Source organism: Oryctolagus cuniculus, chromosome 1, assembly GCF_964237555.1.
Source record: "Oryctolagus cuniculus chromosome 1, mOryCun1.1, whole genome shotgun sequence".
Taxonomy (NCBI): domain Eukaryota; kingdom Metazoa; phylum Chordata; class Mammalia; order Lagomorpha; family Leporidae; genus Oryctolagus; species Oryctolagus cuniculus.
In genome coordinates this window covers 212,263,266-212,279,538 of record NC_091432.1, presented here as the reverse complement: position 1 = coordinate 212,279,538, position 16,273 = coordinate 212,263,266, and the positions used below count along the sequence as shown (strand labels likewise).

At 43.8% G+C, this 16,273-nt stretch overlaps 1 long non-coding RNA gene across 12 annotated transcripts in view; it reads left to right on the top strand.

The window, feature by feature from the left end:
• The window catches only part of LOC127490509 (uncharacterized), a 604,070-nt gene that overhangs the window by 204,270 nt on the left and 383,527 nt on the right, over window positions 1-16,273 (top strand). For all 12 annotated transcript variants that reach the window (XR_011381435.1, XR_011381454.1, XR_011381455.1 and 9 more), the window contains exon 3: window positions 751-893. This is a non-coding gene — a long non-coding RNA (uncharacterized lncRNA). The remainder of the gene's footprint in view (window positions 1-750; window positions 894-16,273) is intronic.

Sequence of the window (16,273 nt, the reverse complement as noted above, 5' to 3'; positions counted from 1 at the left end):
CTTGCCAAGAAGAAAGCCTCTCCATAGGGAACACGACCCATCTCTTCCCTCCTGCGGCCATCCAACTTAATTATGCACTGTGCTTGGCCCCTGGAGAGCCAGTGAGGAACATGAGGAAGTCCTGGCTTGATCGTCAAGCCTTAGGGTCTTTGTCAATTACCATCTGGCACCCACGAGTCTGGCCAAATTTACAGGCATGTCTGTCTCTTAAAACATGTCAGGCCTGAATAGTGAATCACTTTTTTGGGGGGAGCCGCTATAAGTAGAACAATCTTTTCCATTAAAACTCACTTTACTCTCTTTCCAGCACCTGGGAGTCTCCTGCACACACCTTCCACTCCATGTGTGATGCAGGGGTGTCTGCAGTTGAATAACATTGTTGGTTTTCCCAGGACACATGGCATGCACAGAGGCACTGTCTTTTGCAGAGGAGGACACAGGCAGACAGAGGTGGACTTGACCCATTCTCTGCTAGCTGTGAGCCTGTGAGATAGCCACTGACCTCTTTGAGCTTCCACCTTCTCCCTGTGCAGCGGGGATCCTGATGTCTACCTCAGAGGGCTGTTGGGAGGCAAAATTAGATAAGGTATGCAGAAGTATTATTTGAAAAATAAGTCACGATAAGATTCAAATTTTCATGAATTTAATGAAGAATAAGAAAAGCAACATTGATGAACCATGATCTTCATGCCTCCTGTCTCTATCTCTAAGGGAGAAAGAAATAGCTTTGTTCTTGTTTCTTTTTTTCAGGATTTCATGCCGTGAGAATTCAAGGATCCCATCAAAGGCATGCTTTCCTAATGAGTTCTGAGACCCAGAATAGCGGTGTGATGCACCAGTGTCATTCCTTCCACGATGCCTCTTTTGACTCCGATTCCCAAAATTTCAAGCAAGTGAGTGATTTCTGCATATTACTTGGATTACCATAGCTTTGAAGGGGAAATGGTGCAACTCACTTCATGTGCCTTTCACGTTCTCTTGCGATTGTTTGTTATCCAGTGTCCTTCTCTAGACTTAACTGAGGGGCAGGATCTGAGTTCTGTTCCTCTCAGTGTCTCCAGGTCCCAGCACAGGAGTTGCAAAGGAGGAGGTCAGGATGTGATTCTTGGAGTAGGAAAGAAGGAAGAAAGGGAAGAGAAGAAAGGAAGGAAGAAACCTAGACTTTATATTCTTAGAAGTATAATCAGGGGACCATTGTAACTCTCTCTGAACACAACTGTATTGGGAAAACCTGTTATTACACCCTGGCTTCAAGTGTTGTTTTTATATTTTGGAGGAAATACATTATTTGTGTTTTGGACTAGCCCCATCAATCTGGTCTCTCCAGCCCTGTCCCAGACTTCCCCTGGAGTTGTGTGGGCAGAAGGAGGAGGCTTCTGGTTTCCTTGGATAACTAAAGGCTAATGAATGTTTTCCTGCTCAGAGCCAGCGACCTGTAGTTGCTGATGAGGAGTTGGTGGGGAAAGCCCTCCAAGTAGAATTCTTGGGCTTCTGCCTTACCCTCAACCCAGCATGTAGCTGCCTGTATTATAGGAAAACTCTGAGAATTCAAAGATGACAGCCAAATGCTGCTCTAAATGGGCTCATGTATTCTAAAAAAAAAATCTGTTGATCCAGAGTAACGTTGGTTTGATGTAAAATATCTGTTTTGATGTGTTCCCCCATGGAAGTGGAAGAGTTGATCAGTTTTCCTAGATTTTCAGACATGTCACAGAGACTATTTCTTCTTGTCTTGAATAATCCTAGTAAAAATTTGCAGTGGAACCAGACACACGAGAGGGACAGGAAAAGAACACTGGTCTTGGTGTCAGAGGGGCTGAGTTTTACATACAACTATCCTTTCCTGACTGTGTGACAATGAGCTACTTACTAAACCTCTCAGGTGCTCCATGCTTTCCCCTTAAAGTGGGAGACAATTATACCTGCTTTTTTAGCTGCTTGTGATGTTTAACTGACTTCATACACCTAAAGCACAGTGCACAGCCCAGTGCAAATGCTCAGGATGCGTTTGGGGGCGATGGGGTGGATTGACACCTCATTGCCTCTTCGGCATGGGTTGAAAGTCTCTAAGCCTTTGGGAGTGACCCAAAGTGATGCAAAGTGAGAGACTGCTCTGATGGTTTGTGATATAGGCAGCTTCAGGTAGTCTCGCAGGTAGCCACTGATGGGTGCCATCGCCTTATGTTTTTTGAACAGATGCACTCTAGTGGTGATAGTTTTTTTCCTCTTCAGTGATGCAAATAAATAAACAGACAACACAAAAGATAACAGCAACAGCAAGCAAAAACAAAACCAAAAAAACCTTAAAATCCCTCAACTCTGTTCAATCACCTGAACACATATTTTCAAGTTCCCTTTCAACTCCGATCCATATGCAGCCATTCATTTTATACTTGGGTGAACTCAGAACACAGAAACTTTTCATCATTATTCTTTTGAAGCTAACGCATCTACTGAAGAGGCTGATAGCCAAACCAGGGCAGGCTAGGGGCAGGCTACCTGGTGACTTGTAACGCTGGGCATTCTGTGTAGTAAGACTAGAAGTAGGGCTGGCGCTGCGGCTCACTAGGCTAATCTTCTGCCTTGCGGCGCCAGCACACCAGGTTCTAGTCCCAGCCGGGGCGCCCGATTCTGTCCCAGTTGCCCCTCTTCCAGGCCAGCTCTCTGCTGTGGCCAGGGAGTGCAGTGGAGGATGGCCCAAGTGCTTGGGCCCTGCACCCCATGGGAGACCAGGATAAGTACCTGGCTCCTGCCTTCAGATAGGCGTGGTGCGCCGGCTGCAGCGCGCAGGCCATGGCGGCCATTGGAAGGTGAACCAATGGCAAAGGAAGACCTTTCTCTTTGTCTCTCTCTCTCACTGTCCACTCTGCCTGTTAAAAAAAAAAAAAAAAAAAAAAAAAAGACTAGAAGTAGCCAATGTCTCTTTGGAGCAGATACTATTAACTGGGGACGTTTTGCCAACCCTAGGGGACCATTAGTAATATCTAGAGACATTTTAGATTGCCACAATTAGTGCTGGTAGTGAGGTGGGCTGCTGGGATCTGAGTTGTTGAGGCCAGGGATGCTGCTAAACATTCTGAGGGCCAGGGGACAGACCTTCACAACAAAGAATTAGCCAACCCAAAGTGACTGTAGTGTTGAACTTGAGAAACGATGTTTTGGACAGAGAAACAACTGGAGGCAATGATGTAAAAAATTGTCTGAAGGTCAGTGCAAAAGGATTTTGGAGAGAGTTGGAAGCTTTCATGAAATTCACAAAAGCCAATAATGGTTCAGCAGCCCTGCCTGATGTGAATATGGCTCCCAGGCCTGTTGGGCTTGGTGATAACCAAATGGGCGGCATAGCCTACATGTGCCCATCTGATAGAAAAAGTGGCAGTCAGTGTGGGACACCATAAAACTGAGTCAGGGAGACACACTTGAGCTCTGTGCAGGGACAGCTGTGCCCTGACAAATAGCTGTTTGTAATCTTCCTGCTAGGTCTGTGTCACTGGTAGACACCTGAATCTGTCTGTGCCTGATACTATTAAACATTCAAATCACATTAAGTTGCCTGTCTGTGGGGCCATGCTCAATAAGGATTCTAATTTTTTCCATAAAGTTACTATAATTTCATTATTGGCCCCTAGGGGGCAAGGGTTGGGTTTTACTCATCTGAATTGCTTGAGAATACCTGCTAGGCAGTTAACATTCAATAATTATGTGCTGTAGAGAGTAAGAGAGTTGAACTGGTTTTGTTAACACAAGCATGTCACCATGATGTCTTAGGAATATGAAGGGATTCAAAAAGTTCATGAAAAAAATTAATTAAAGGGTAAGTTTATTTTGGTGCAAGAAATTCTAAAATCAGTGCATATGAGGGTTCTTCAAAAAGTTCATGGAGAGATTAAGCCAAAGTGTGTTTGAGATGCAATGACTTTGAACAGCCCTTATCTGGATTATTGCAGAACAGTGTATTTTTTTTTAATGTTTTGTTTTCTTTCTCTCTTTTTCTTCCTCATACAAAATGTTAAACTCTTTACCTAGAATAGAGTTAATCTTCTGTGTGTAAAGTTAAATGGAAGTAGATCTTAGTAAAAAACAAGACTGGGAACAGGAAAGGGAAGAGGTAGTGGGGTAGGAGTGTGGGTGGGAGGGCAGGTATGGTGGGAAGAATTACTGTGTTCCTAAAGTTGTATTTATGAAATTTAATTAATTAGCAAATTAATTATGCTTTGCATATAAAAATGTTCATGGACATGCATATTGTGAAAAAATGCATGGGTTTCAATTTTTTTCATTGAGATAAAATTATACTTTAATTCCATTTTCTATGAATATTTTGAGATCCCCTGATGTTCCTTTTTATAAATTAGCATATTGATTTTTGTGCTTATGCTTTGAGCTTCTACAAGGGTGGCTAGTTTGAATTGGTCTCCTCAAATCTGACTGCCTCTGGAGAAATGAGAAGATTGAGTTTCAAAGTCTGTAGGGCCGGGAGGCAGATGTAGGTATGCTAGATGTCACTAGAATAATGCTGCCCAAGAGGGCATCTTGGGAGAAGAGAAGCAGTTAGCCTTTCCCTGGTAACACCCTTACATTTCTCTGTACACTTCCATTCAGCCGTTATGCTGGGACCAAATGGGGAGCTCCAGTGAGGCTGGGATGGCTGTACTTGCCTTGCTTGCTCTCAGACATACTTGTTGCTTCTACTCTACTTTCTGTAACAGGAAGGTTGGCCCAGTAGTGTGTATTTCCCAGGCTCCCATGCCATTTGGATTCTGTCTGAGTTTGCCTAATGAGAAGACTGGCAGGAAATTGCAGGGTAGGCAGAAGGGAAGCATCAAGGGACTTCTCCCCATCTCTGTTGGTCCTGGACAACATCTCCAACAGTGGTAATATTTCCTCCATGGTTCATTGTGGATCCAGATTTTGTCAGGCTTGCTTATGTAATTTGGGGGACATTTTAAGGACGAAGAATATTAAATGATGAGCACAAATGTAGAGTCAGGGACTTAGAAGAGACCCATGCAGGGAAGGAGCATTGAAGTTCATTAGCGTCATAGCAAATCTCCACAGCTTCTGCTGGAAGAATAGCCCCTGGTCCTCTCTTGTCCTCCTAGCCTGGAAGAGGCAGCAGCTTCCTGCTTCCTGTGCTGCCTCACCATTATTCACTGAAATGTCTCAGCTACTCCAATATCTGTAGAATCAATAATTTGTATGGACTACTCTATTGAATGGAGAGATTTCTTTTTTATTTATAAGATTTATTTATTTGAAAGAGAGAGAGAGAGAGAGAGAGAGAGAGAGAGAGAAAGATAGGGAGAGATCTTTTATCTGCTTGTTCACTTTCCAAATGGCCATAACAACTGGAGTTGAGCCAGGCTGAAGCCAAGAGCCAGGAGCTTCTTCTGGGTCTCCCACATGCATACCAGGGCTCAAGTACTTGTACCATCTTCTGCTGCTTTCCCAGGAGCATTAGAAATTAGCTGGATCAGAATGGAGCAGCTAGTACTTGAATTATATGGGATACCAACACTGCAAAAGGAGGCTTAAACTATGCCATAGCACCTACTTTAGAGTCCTTTCTTGTTTTACTTGTGAGACCCCCACTCAAGGCAAATCAAAGTTGTTTTTTTTTTTTTTTTTGACAGGCAGAGTTAGACAGAGAGAGACAAAGAGAAAGGTCTTCCTTTTCTGTTGATTCACCCCCCAAATGGCCGCCACGGCCGGCACGCTGTGCCGATCTGAAGCCAGGAGCCGGTGCTTCCTCCTGGTCTCCTATGCGGGAGCAGGGCCCAAGCACCTGAGCCATCCTCCACTGCCTTCCCGGACCACAGCAGAGAGCTGGACTGGAAGAGGAGCAACCGGGACAGAATCTTGTGCCCCAACTGGGATTAGAACCCGGGGTGCCGGCGCCATAGGTGGAGGATTAGCCTAGTGAGCCTTTTTTTTTTTTAATAATTATAAAGTTTTTTTTGGCTACCCATCACCTATAACTAGGAGACTTTTTCACTTGATATGGATAAGTAATGAGAAATAACTCAATAGTATCAGAAGTTAAGACAGGGCATTCATCACTCCTAACAATTTTGGGATATTCAGGTATATTTTATCTAACTCCTTTGAAAGAGCTCTTAATCTCAAAATAACCAGAGAGGGTCAACTTCCATTACAGAGAGCAAGGCTGGATATGACAACCTGAAGTTCATTAATTTCTTCATGTGTGTATTGAGCACCCACTGTGAGTTGGGTTTACTGGTGTGGCCAATCAGTCACAGTTGTAGCCAGTAGGGAATGTGTAATCCCAATGGATATTGTCATCACAGTGTAGAGGAGTGAGTAATTCCATGCCAAGTAGTTTGCTTCGGGAAAGTGAGGGGTTTTGATCTATAAGGTCATGTTCTTGGTGCTTTGAAAGGCAGTAAGGAAGAGAAGCAAGCAGGAAGGCTGTCTATGAAATGATGGTCAAAGCCCAGGCAAGAGGTTGAGCAGTATTGGCCAGGGGCTAGGGCAATCCAGCAGGAGAATGAAATAGAAGTCAAGAGTGTCTGAGCTCTCTGACTTGGGTAGAGAGGAAGGTGAGGCCAACAATGAAGGCAGCACACACAGCAGATGAGCAGGTTTTGACGGAAATTTGAGTTTGGATTCCGACATTTGTGTTTGAGGCTAATGTAGGACAAGCATGTATGGTTCCATCAGGGGATTGTAGGAGTTGGGGAGAGGGGGAGAGAAGAGAATGGAAGACTGGGAGTAAGAGGAATATGAAACAGGGGAGAAGGTATAGCATCTCCCAGGAAGAGGATTATGGAAATAGCAGAGGTCCTGATAAGAAAGTTCAAGTGCCAGCGCCGCGGCTCACTAGGCTAATCCTCCCCCTTGTGGCGCCAGCACACCGGGTTCTAGTCCCGGCCGGGGCGCCGGATTCTGTCCCGGTTGCCCCTCTTCCAGGCCAGCTCTCTGCTGTGGCCCGGGAAGGCAGTGGAGGATGGCCCAAGTGCTTGGGCCCTGCACCCCATGGGAGACCAGGAGAAGCACCTGGCTCCTGGCTTCTGATCAGCGTGATGCTCGGCTGCAGCGCGCCAGCCGCAGCAGCCATTGGAGGGTGAAACAATGGCAAAAGGAAGACCTTTCTCTCTGTCTCTCTCTCTCACTGTCCACTCTGCCTGTCAAAAAAAAAAAAAAAAAAAAAAAAAAGAAAGAAAGAAAGTTCCAGAAAGCTCACAGCCTGGAGATGGATGGATGGATGGATGGAGGCAGACGGCTCAGTTGGTGTGAACTGAAAGGAGCCAGGAGAGTGAGAAGATGTCAGGACGCCCAGAGAGTGACAGTTCTTCTGAAGTAGAGGGTAGTCAAAATGGACAAGGCAAAAGTAGGGCCAAGTAAGTGAGACCCTGCTGGATTTGGAGAGATCAGTAGTAATTTGAAGGAGATATTTCAACCATGGGGAAGGCACAAAGCACTTTTGGGAAGCTCAAAGATGACTACAGGTGAAAAGCAGCAGTGGGTGTGGGACACTCTGAGCAAGAGTGGAAAGAAGGAGACAGTGTCTGAATGGGGGCAGGCATTTCTGGAATGTTTCTGAGAGGATAAGCTAGGAGAAGGAGGCTGAAGGCTGGAACTGAGCAATGTCTTCATCTGTGAGTGTCCTTACTTATCATATGATGTTTGGACCAGAGATCTCTATTCTATCTGAACTGGGAATATCAGACTGTCTGTCACCACGACTCCCAGTTCTGGAGCCCTAACTCTTCCAGGAAGGTAAATGAGCTGTACTCAAAGGGGTTGTGGGGGCTATGTTCAGAGCTCTGAGCCATGGGGACACTGTTGCTATTTAGAAGTGATTTACTCTCAAGGTGAGATGGGAAATGAAAGGGTGATGTAAAAGTGCTTAAAGCGTATATTGATGGCTTCACAACTGCCTGCACCATAACTGCCCTCCTAGCCAGAAGGAGAAATTGTCAAAGTGTCTCTGGGCCTTGTAGATTCCAGTTGGAAGCTGGGCATAGGGCCAGCACAGCTTGTCAAACCAGGTTACGTGGGAATGTGCCCAGGGCTGCTGAGAACACGCAGCTCCCCTCGGTGTGTACGGGCTTGTTTGACTCAGGCTGGTTTTTACTTTCCATCAAAGGGACACCGGAGACTCCTGTGCAGGTAATAACTCTGAGTTTGTCCCCAGTGCTCTTGTTTGCTTTGGTTACTAGTGCTCCCCTGATGAAACCTCTATTTTGCTGAAAGGATCCTTTCTGATGTCTGAGAGCATTCTTGGCAAAAGAGGGCTTTTCCACCATACTGGTGGTGGCTACCTCTCATGGTAGATCAGCTCTGAGCCCAATTTTCTGCCAGGGGCCTTGTGTGCATCTCTGACTCAGCCAACTGGCCAGGTTGGCAAAATGAGGAAGCTGAGACTCTGTGCGGTTGGATAAACTACCTGGTATCCTACAACCTGTAAGCTGGAAAGCTTAGGTTTTTGTTGCATCTTTCTCCCTCTAAGACCCCAGTCCTTGCACCTGCCCCCCATTCAGCATGGGTTCTCCAATGTTGGTCTACTCACTTGGTGTTCAACAGTCCCCACCCAAACCACATGGAAGATTATGAGGCCACATGACTTACTCCTCTATTGTTCCTTTTCAAACATGGGAGCCACACAAAAAGAGCAATAAAACTCCTCCTAACTTGCCTCCTAGCTTTCGGTCTCTCCTCTCTGGTCTGTCTTCACGGTGCCCCAGAGGCAGTGCCCTTAATGATGAGCCTGACCACGTCACTCCTGTGTCTGAAAGTTCTCAGTGGCTCCCCGTTGCTCTTGGATAAAGACCAGGTTTTTTTTTTTTTTTTTTTCCTGCAGTACACAGTGTGGCCTCTTGTGAATTGGCTCTTGCTGGCAGCCCTAGCCTCATCACCATCAGTCCCTGCCTCCAGATGACTCACTGCTTTTTTAAACAGGCAACTGAGCAAGTTCCCGTGCTTCTTTAGCTCTCTGAGCCCTTGTTTAAGATGTTCCTTTTGCCTGATATATTCTTGCCTCATCTCTACTTGGCAAACCCAAATGGTGCCTCTTCTATAAAACCTTGTCTAACTGTTCCCTACCCCTCTAGAATTGGTTCTAGAACATTCCATATTGAATTTTTCCTATTCTGATTTCTTATGTCTGACTTCCCTAAAATTGATGGACCAAGGAGCCAAGTTCTGTACCTCATTCTCTGCGTTTGGTCAGCTCTGGGTGTGCCATGCAGCTGACCCAGTAAATGTCTTTCCATTGGGACTCAGTGTATTTGCAGACACCATTGTGTTTGAAGACTGTAAAATTAGTCCCAGCTTCATCACTGTGTTTAAAACTGAGACTGGCTGGAGATAGTTGGGTGGAGAGCAGTCTGTTTCATCTTTAAACTGGACTAGGTTCAGTCTGTACATGAGATATAATACCTTTTCTGTTTCTCTTCTACCTCCAAGGATGCCTTAGGAATCATAGTGAGACAGTCTCACACAGTGAGCTTTTTAGAATTGCCTGAAGAAAGGCAGTAAGCACTTAATTATATAATCTTAATTAAGCCTCCATGATTTCACAGTTGATCATTGTTCTCACACAAGTAGGGCTCCAATATCACTTTTTCCCCCTCTCTCCAAACCAATGGTACATACACACGCATTATATCAAGTAGCCCACTCTGCATTTCAAGTAGGTGCTTCCTAAACTTTCATCACATTGAGAAGCCCCTTCCTTGTGAGGCCGAAAGTGTTATTCCTGACTTACTGAAGAGGGAATGGAGGTTCAACTTAACTTTGAAAGATCTTTCCTTTGTAAATAAATCATCACCCTTTGTTTTTCCCCTGGTCATGCTTTTATTTAAAAAAAAATTATTTATTTTTTAAAAGACTGAGTGACACACAGAGTGGGAAAGACACACACACACACACACACACACACACCTTCTACCTGCTGGTTCACTCTCTGAGTGGCCACAATAGTCATGGTGGGGCCAAGCCAAAACCAAGAGTCTGGAACACCATGTGGGTCTCCAACAAGGGTGGCAGGAGTCCAAGTACTAGGCTATTTTCTGCTGCGTTCCCAGGCACATTAGGAGGAAGCTGGGTAAGAGGCAGAGCATCTAGGTCTCAAATGGATACTCTGACATGGTATACTGGTATTGCAATGATGGTTTACCCCTTTGTGCCCAAATGTCAGCAGCAAACTGACTTTTGTTGTTGCCAGGGGTCCATAAGGTGGCTGTTTTAAGGCTCAGTGGGTTTCACCCTCACTGCATTGTTACTTCCAGGAAGGACGGATGGTCTCCTTTTCTATCTTCACAGCCCTCTGATCTCTACTTTAGGGCCTATGTAGTTGTCTTCTTTCACAAATATGAGGTTGTATGGAGGTTGTATTCACTATTCTTGGTTTCCATGGTTTACTGTTCGTACAGGCACAAGTAAATGCTTAATACAATGTTTCTTCCAAAGGCACTTCACCTCTTTTTGGGTTTTTAATTAAATTGTTTTTTTTTTTTTTAACAAAAAATTGAGCTTTTCAAAATCTAGAATCTTAAGTCTGATCATGACTGGATCTGGAAAAATCCTTTAATTCAGGCCTACTGAGCACTGTTTCAAACAAGGAGAAGAAAGCACATTCCATAGTAAATGAAACATTCCAAAGTGGCTATGCTTTGAGTGACTCTGTGATGCTGCCTGTTCTCCTTTCTGGTTATTATGTAGACCAACCAGGTATACTGTTACTTCTTGGCTCATCAAGTATCACTGATGATCTCCACGTGTTTGGTCTTTTGGCATTATTGGACTCGTCAGTACAGCCCAGCTCCCAGATTCCTGCTGTGGACATCCTGTTTCATCCACTTGGAACATCAGATCTGGGAGGGCGCCTCGCAACCATCTGCTCCAATGCTCCCTCATTTTCCAGAGCCAACTCACAGAGGCCCAGGGTGGGAGGAGACTCTCACAAGGTACATGAAAGGTCGTGAGCAGAATCATCAGTGGGTGCCTCCCTCCACTCCCAACCCTTCACCTGGTTCTGCTGATAGTCTTTCCACTTTGCCTGAATTTAGCTTTATTATTATTTTCTTGCTGATGTTGATCATTGATGAATTCCACAAAATAAATGAGCATCCATACTCAGGGTTTGTCAGTTCACTTTCTGGAGCACACACAGCACAGAATTGTGCATATTCACCTCCCTTATTAATATCTCTGCCTTGTCTTTGATTCTGCTGAAAAGAAAATGTGATTTCTTTTAAGTGTTGGGGTGAGTGGCTAGGGAGGTACAGGAGAGGAATATCTGTTGAAAGGGGACTAAATTGTAGACATTTCAGTTTAATTGAGGGACGTTGTGGAATCTTGATGCTAAGCACTACGTTGATTTTGGTGGCTGCCTCTCTCACACTGCTGTGTTGGCACCAAAACTGAAGCACTTGACATTGATGAACAAGCAAAAAAGGTTTTGTTTTCTCTGCTCCAGCAAGACCTATGTGCATATATCATATCTTTCCAAAGAACATGACCTCAGAATTAGTCACAGGAGTCACTGCTCTTGATAAGACATTACCTAGAAAAGAAGTTCTTAGGATTCTAAAACATGGCCAGCATGAAGTAGGTAGAATACTATTGAATTAGAGCATGGGAAATAGATTTGCGGAACTAAAATTTGAGCCTACGCTTTGATTTAAAGTCAAACAGATATCTCTCCACCCTGTTTTATTTCACCAAAAGGAAAAAAAAAAATGAAAAAGGGAGATTTGATTGACTTTTGTTTTTCATTATATTTCCATTTTACTTATTTCTATACCTCTGGCTTCCAACTGTGACTAGGGAAAGTGCCAAAATATCAGGCGAGGTAGTCCCCCTGGAATTTAAGTCTGACCAAAGGCTGAAAATATGAAAACCCCACCAAATGAAGGAATCCAAATTCCAGGCCTGTTATGCACACCATGAGTTTCTGTAGACTTTTTAAGGTTATTGCATTTTTATGTTCCACCAAACTAAGTGTTTAAACATTTTCCAGTTGATTGACAGGTCTTATAGAAGGGAAATTGGTCATCAAAAGGGGAGGGAGTCCAGAGAGGCACAAGAAATAATTTTGTTTTCAGTCCTCTTATATTCTGTTATTTTATTTAATAGAATTCTCATAAGAATCCAAGTGGGGAAATTAAGGCCCACTAAGTGCGTGTTTCTTTCAGAGGTGGAAATGGGATTCATGACCAAATATGATTCTTAAACTTACTCATTTTCTACATCTAACTTCCTAGTTAACATGGCAGTCCTCTTTCTTTCTGTTCTTGTTGAAATAGTAGCAATTAATTCACTAAGCCAAAAACATAGACCAAGAGCTGAGATTCCTAAGTATGTGTAGAGGCTGAGCTGGGATGAGGGCTCTGTGATTAAAAGATGATTTATGGCACCATGGTTTTAGTTTAAGGTCTTGAAATCAAGTATTCTGGAACCACCATGAATGGGGCAGTTTAGTGTGGGTGATAAGCATGGTATTTATGGCCAGGAGACCAGGATTTAAATCCCATCTTTGCTCCTTAATTATGGGGCAATTTTTAGATGATTTTCTCTTTCTTTTTTAGTTCTGCATTTCTTTCCCTAAAGAATGAGAGGATTGAACTGTGGGATTTACTAGACAACTTCTGGTTCTAACATAGTGGTATTTTGTCACACCTGATTTAAACAGAAACTTCTGGAAGGCAGGGTCTTTTTTATTCACAGCTGCATTCCCAGCATTCAGAACACATGCAAGCACAGTTGGCATTTGGCGTTTAATATATCTATAATAATCTATAATATATCTATAATCTAGAATAAATCTAGCTGAGTAAACTATTGTTTATTGAGTACCTATTAAATGCCAGGCATTTATGCAGGGCATCAAGCACTCCTGAATCTGTTGTTAACATAGCCCACATGATGCATCAGTGAACATAGCTTTTTTGCAGTCTCTGCCAATTATTTCTTCAATGGTCATACAATGATCCTTTTTTTTTTATTTTTGACAGGCAGAGTGGACAGTGAGAGAGAGAGACAGAGAGAAAGATCTTCCTTTTTGCCGTTGGTTCACCCTCCAATAGCCGCTGCAGCCAGCGCGCTGTGGCCGGCACACTGCACTGATACGAAGGCAGGAGCCATGTACTTCTCCTGGTCTCCCATGGGGTGCAGGGCCCAAGCACTTGCTGATATTCACATCCAGTTTCACTTGAGCACCTATGAAGGGCAGGTAGGATTCATAATTACCCAATTATGGTCCTAGTCTTTACCTTCAAAGAGCTCTCCAGTACTGTACAGATCTCCATTTGGACATACCATAGAAGTAACTCAAGTGGTGAATGTCCCTTATCACCTCCTCCTGGGACTGAAGCCAGGAGAAGGTGAAAGTTAGTTAAAATGGTGGCAAAAGTAAACCCCATACTTGTTAAGAGAATTCTCACATGCTCACTGATTTTCTAATGCCCACTTTTGGGAAATGGAGAGGCAAACACTATGAAACGGTTTACCCAAGATCCCACTGGGAAGGGTCATGGAAGGGGCTCCCACTAATTTTTTCCCCACTGAATGACTTTTTCCCAGGATAAATATAACCATGTTCTTCTTCTGCTTATACTCTCATTGTCTCTCCATTGTTCTCATGGTGAAATTCAGATTTCTTAATACCTCAGTTGTAGAAAGAAAAATGGAAAGGGCTATGGCATAAACATTTCCTGTTAGTGATGGTGGAGTTTGGTGTCAGTTGCTGGGAGAAAGCCATAGCTTACTTGAATCCTGACACAACTGATGGCTAACCCTATCTTATTTATTTATGTACTTACCCGTTATCACTTGGTTCTTTTACTCTTTGCTTCTTCACCTATTCCATTCTCTTATCATCCATCCATTTATCCATCCAGTTGTCTGCTGAACGATTTTCTCACTCATTCATATAACATTTAGTGATTACTTACTTTTTCTTTCTCCCTGTTTGAGTCCTCTCTGATTTCCTTCCTTATCCCAATTACTTTTTTGGACTTTCTCCTAAGTTTCTCACAATAATTTGGAGTTTTGCGTTGGTGTGTGTCCTTAATGAAATCAATCAGCCCACATCCTATTTTCATCCTGAGGGACCACTAAGGAGTAGTAACAGCAAGGGGTGGGAGGGCAGAGATCTGACTGGTTTGGTTTACTTGTATGATTTTCACAAATGTTGCCCAGAAATTCCATTTATACTTCTAGCTTTTACCAAATGGGTCTTCTACTGAGAAATTTCTGGCTGATACTTATGGTTATGCAGCAAAGGAGTTCTCTGATTAAAAAAAGGGAAATATTGGGTTAATTAAGAATAAATATTTGCTTAATGAGAAATTTTAAAAGGCATTTGTACTGTAGAGCGTCTCAGAGCCTTTCATATGGTAATATGTACTGTGTTTCTCTAAGAGGGAGATACAAGGGGAAGCTCTGACATCTTTTTTTTTTTTTTTTTTTTGACAGGCAGAGTGGACAGTGAGAGAGAGAGACAGAGAGAAAGGTCTTCCTTTACCGTTAGTTCACCCTCCAATGGCCGCCGCAGCCAGCGCACTATGGCCGGCGCACCGCGCTGATCCGATGGCAGGAGCCAGGTACTTATCCTGGTCTCCCATGGGGTGCAGGGCCCAAGCACTTGGGCCATCCTCCACTGCACTCCCTGGCCACAGCAGAGAGCTGGCCTGGAAGAGGGGCAACCGGGACAGAATCCGGCGCCCCGACCGGGACTAGAACCCGGTGTGCTGGCGCCGCAAGGCGGAGGATTAGCCTAGTGAGCCGCGGCGCCGGCCAGCTCTGACATCTTAACAGTTCATGAGTATTCGGAGCAGTTGGGTCTCCTTTAGTTTGCACAAACCTTAAAGTTTTCAAGGGATGTTCTGGGCAGCTAACTTGGTTCTTCCATGACTGGCACTGTTCAATGTAATAAAACTAAACAGGCTGCTAAAGAATACATGAGAACATTAAATCATTAAATTTCTTCAGTACATAATTTGGCACAGTGAAAGCTGGTGGTGGCAATGACAAGGGTAGTGGAACAGGACTTGGTGGCAGAGTAGAGGGGGCCACTAGGTCTTTGGCTCTTTTTACCATCTATTGGAAATTTCAAACAATTCATGATGTACAGCTATTTATAGAGGACAAATGATTCAACTACCCAATTTCTCTGTATGTAAACTGGATAAGAGGAGCCCAAAATGATTTTCTAGCTCAAATCATTAGAGATTTTAAGATTTGCTTTCTGGTTACTCATCAAGAGCAGGCCCAACCAAGAATGCATTTGGGAATTAATCATGTCATGGGGAATTGAAACACTATTTGTTTTGATTATGTCACTGTTAATTAGTTAAAGTTTACCCTGACCCTGACTAAATGGTGCCGGCAGGGGCTTGTAACTTGAGAAATGAATCCAAATGAGAATTCATTACTTGAGCTCAGAATAAGAAGCATTTAATCTCAGATGTTTTTGAATTGGAATATGATTTATAAAGTTGCTGAAAGAGCAAAACTGACCCCAGTGAAGAGCAGGCCTGCTCAGGTGGTATTTATATATTCTTTTTTTTTTTTTTTTTTTTTTTTTGACAGGCAGAGTTAGACAGTGAGAGAGAGAGACAGAGAGAAAGGTCTTCCTTCCATTGGTTCACTCCCCAAATGGCCACTACGGCAGGTGCTGTCCCGATCCGCAGCCACGAGCCGGGTGCTTCCTCCTGGTCTCCCATGCGGGTGCAGAGCCCAAACACTTGGGTCATCCTCCACTGCCTTCCCGGGCCACAGCAGAGAGCTGGACTGGAAGAGGAGCAACTAGGACTAGTACCTGGCACCCCAACCGGGACTAAAACCCTGGGGTGCCGGTGCCGCAGGCGGCGGATTAGCCAAGTGAGCCATGGTGCCGGCCTGTATATTCTTTAATATCATGGTTGCCACCACCTACTCTTGGTGAGTGCAATGCCATTAATAAAACTAATGTGATAGCTATTACTTATTGAGTGCCTACTAAGCACCATGAGTTTTGCTAAGACTTTTATCATAAGATGTCATTTAGTCTTGACAATAATTTGTTAGGGAGTTATGTTATCCCTGTTACAGAATGAGGAAAATGGCTCAGGGAAGTAACTTGCTTGAGATCTCACTTGATTGTATGAGGATTCAAAGTCATACCTGTCTGATTTCACAGCAGTGGTGTTCTGGTAAAAAATTTAACAACCAGCTATCTAAGTAAAAGCTTTGTTTTGTAAGTGTTCCCTGAGTTTTGTGGTATAAATTTTCCTAGCACAGTCAATTTATAGCTAACAATATAATG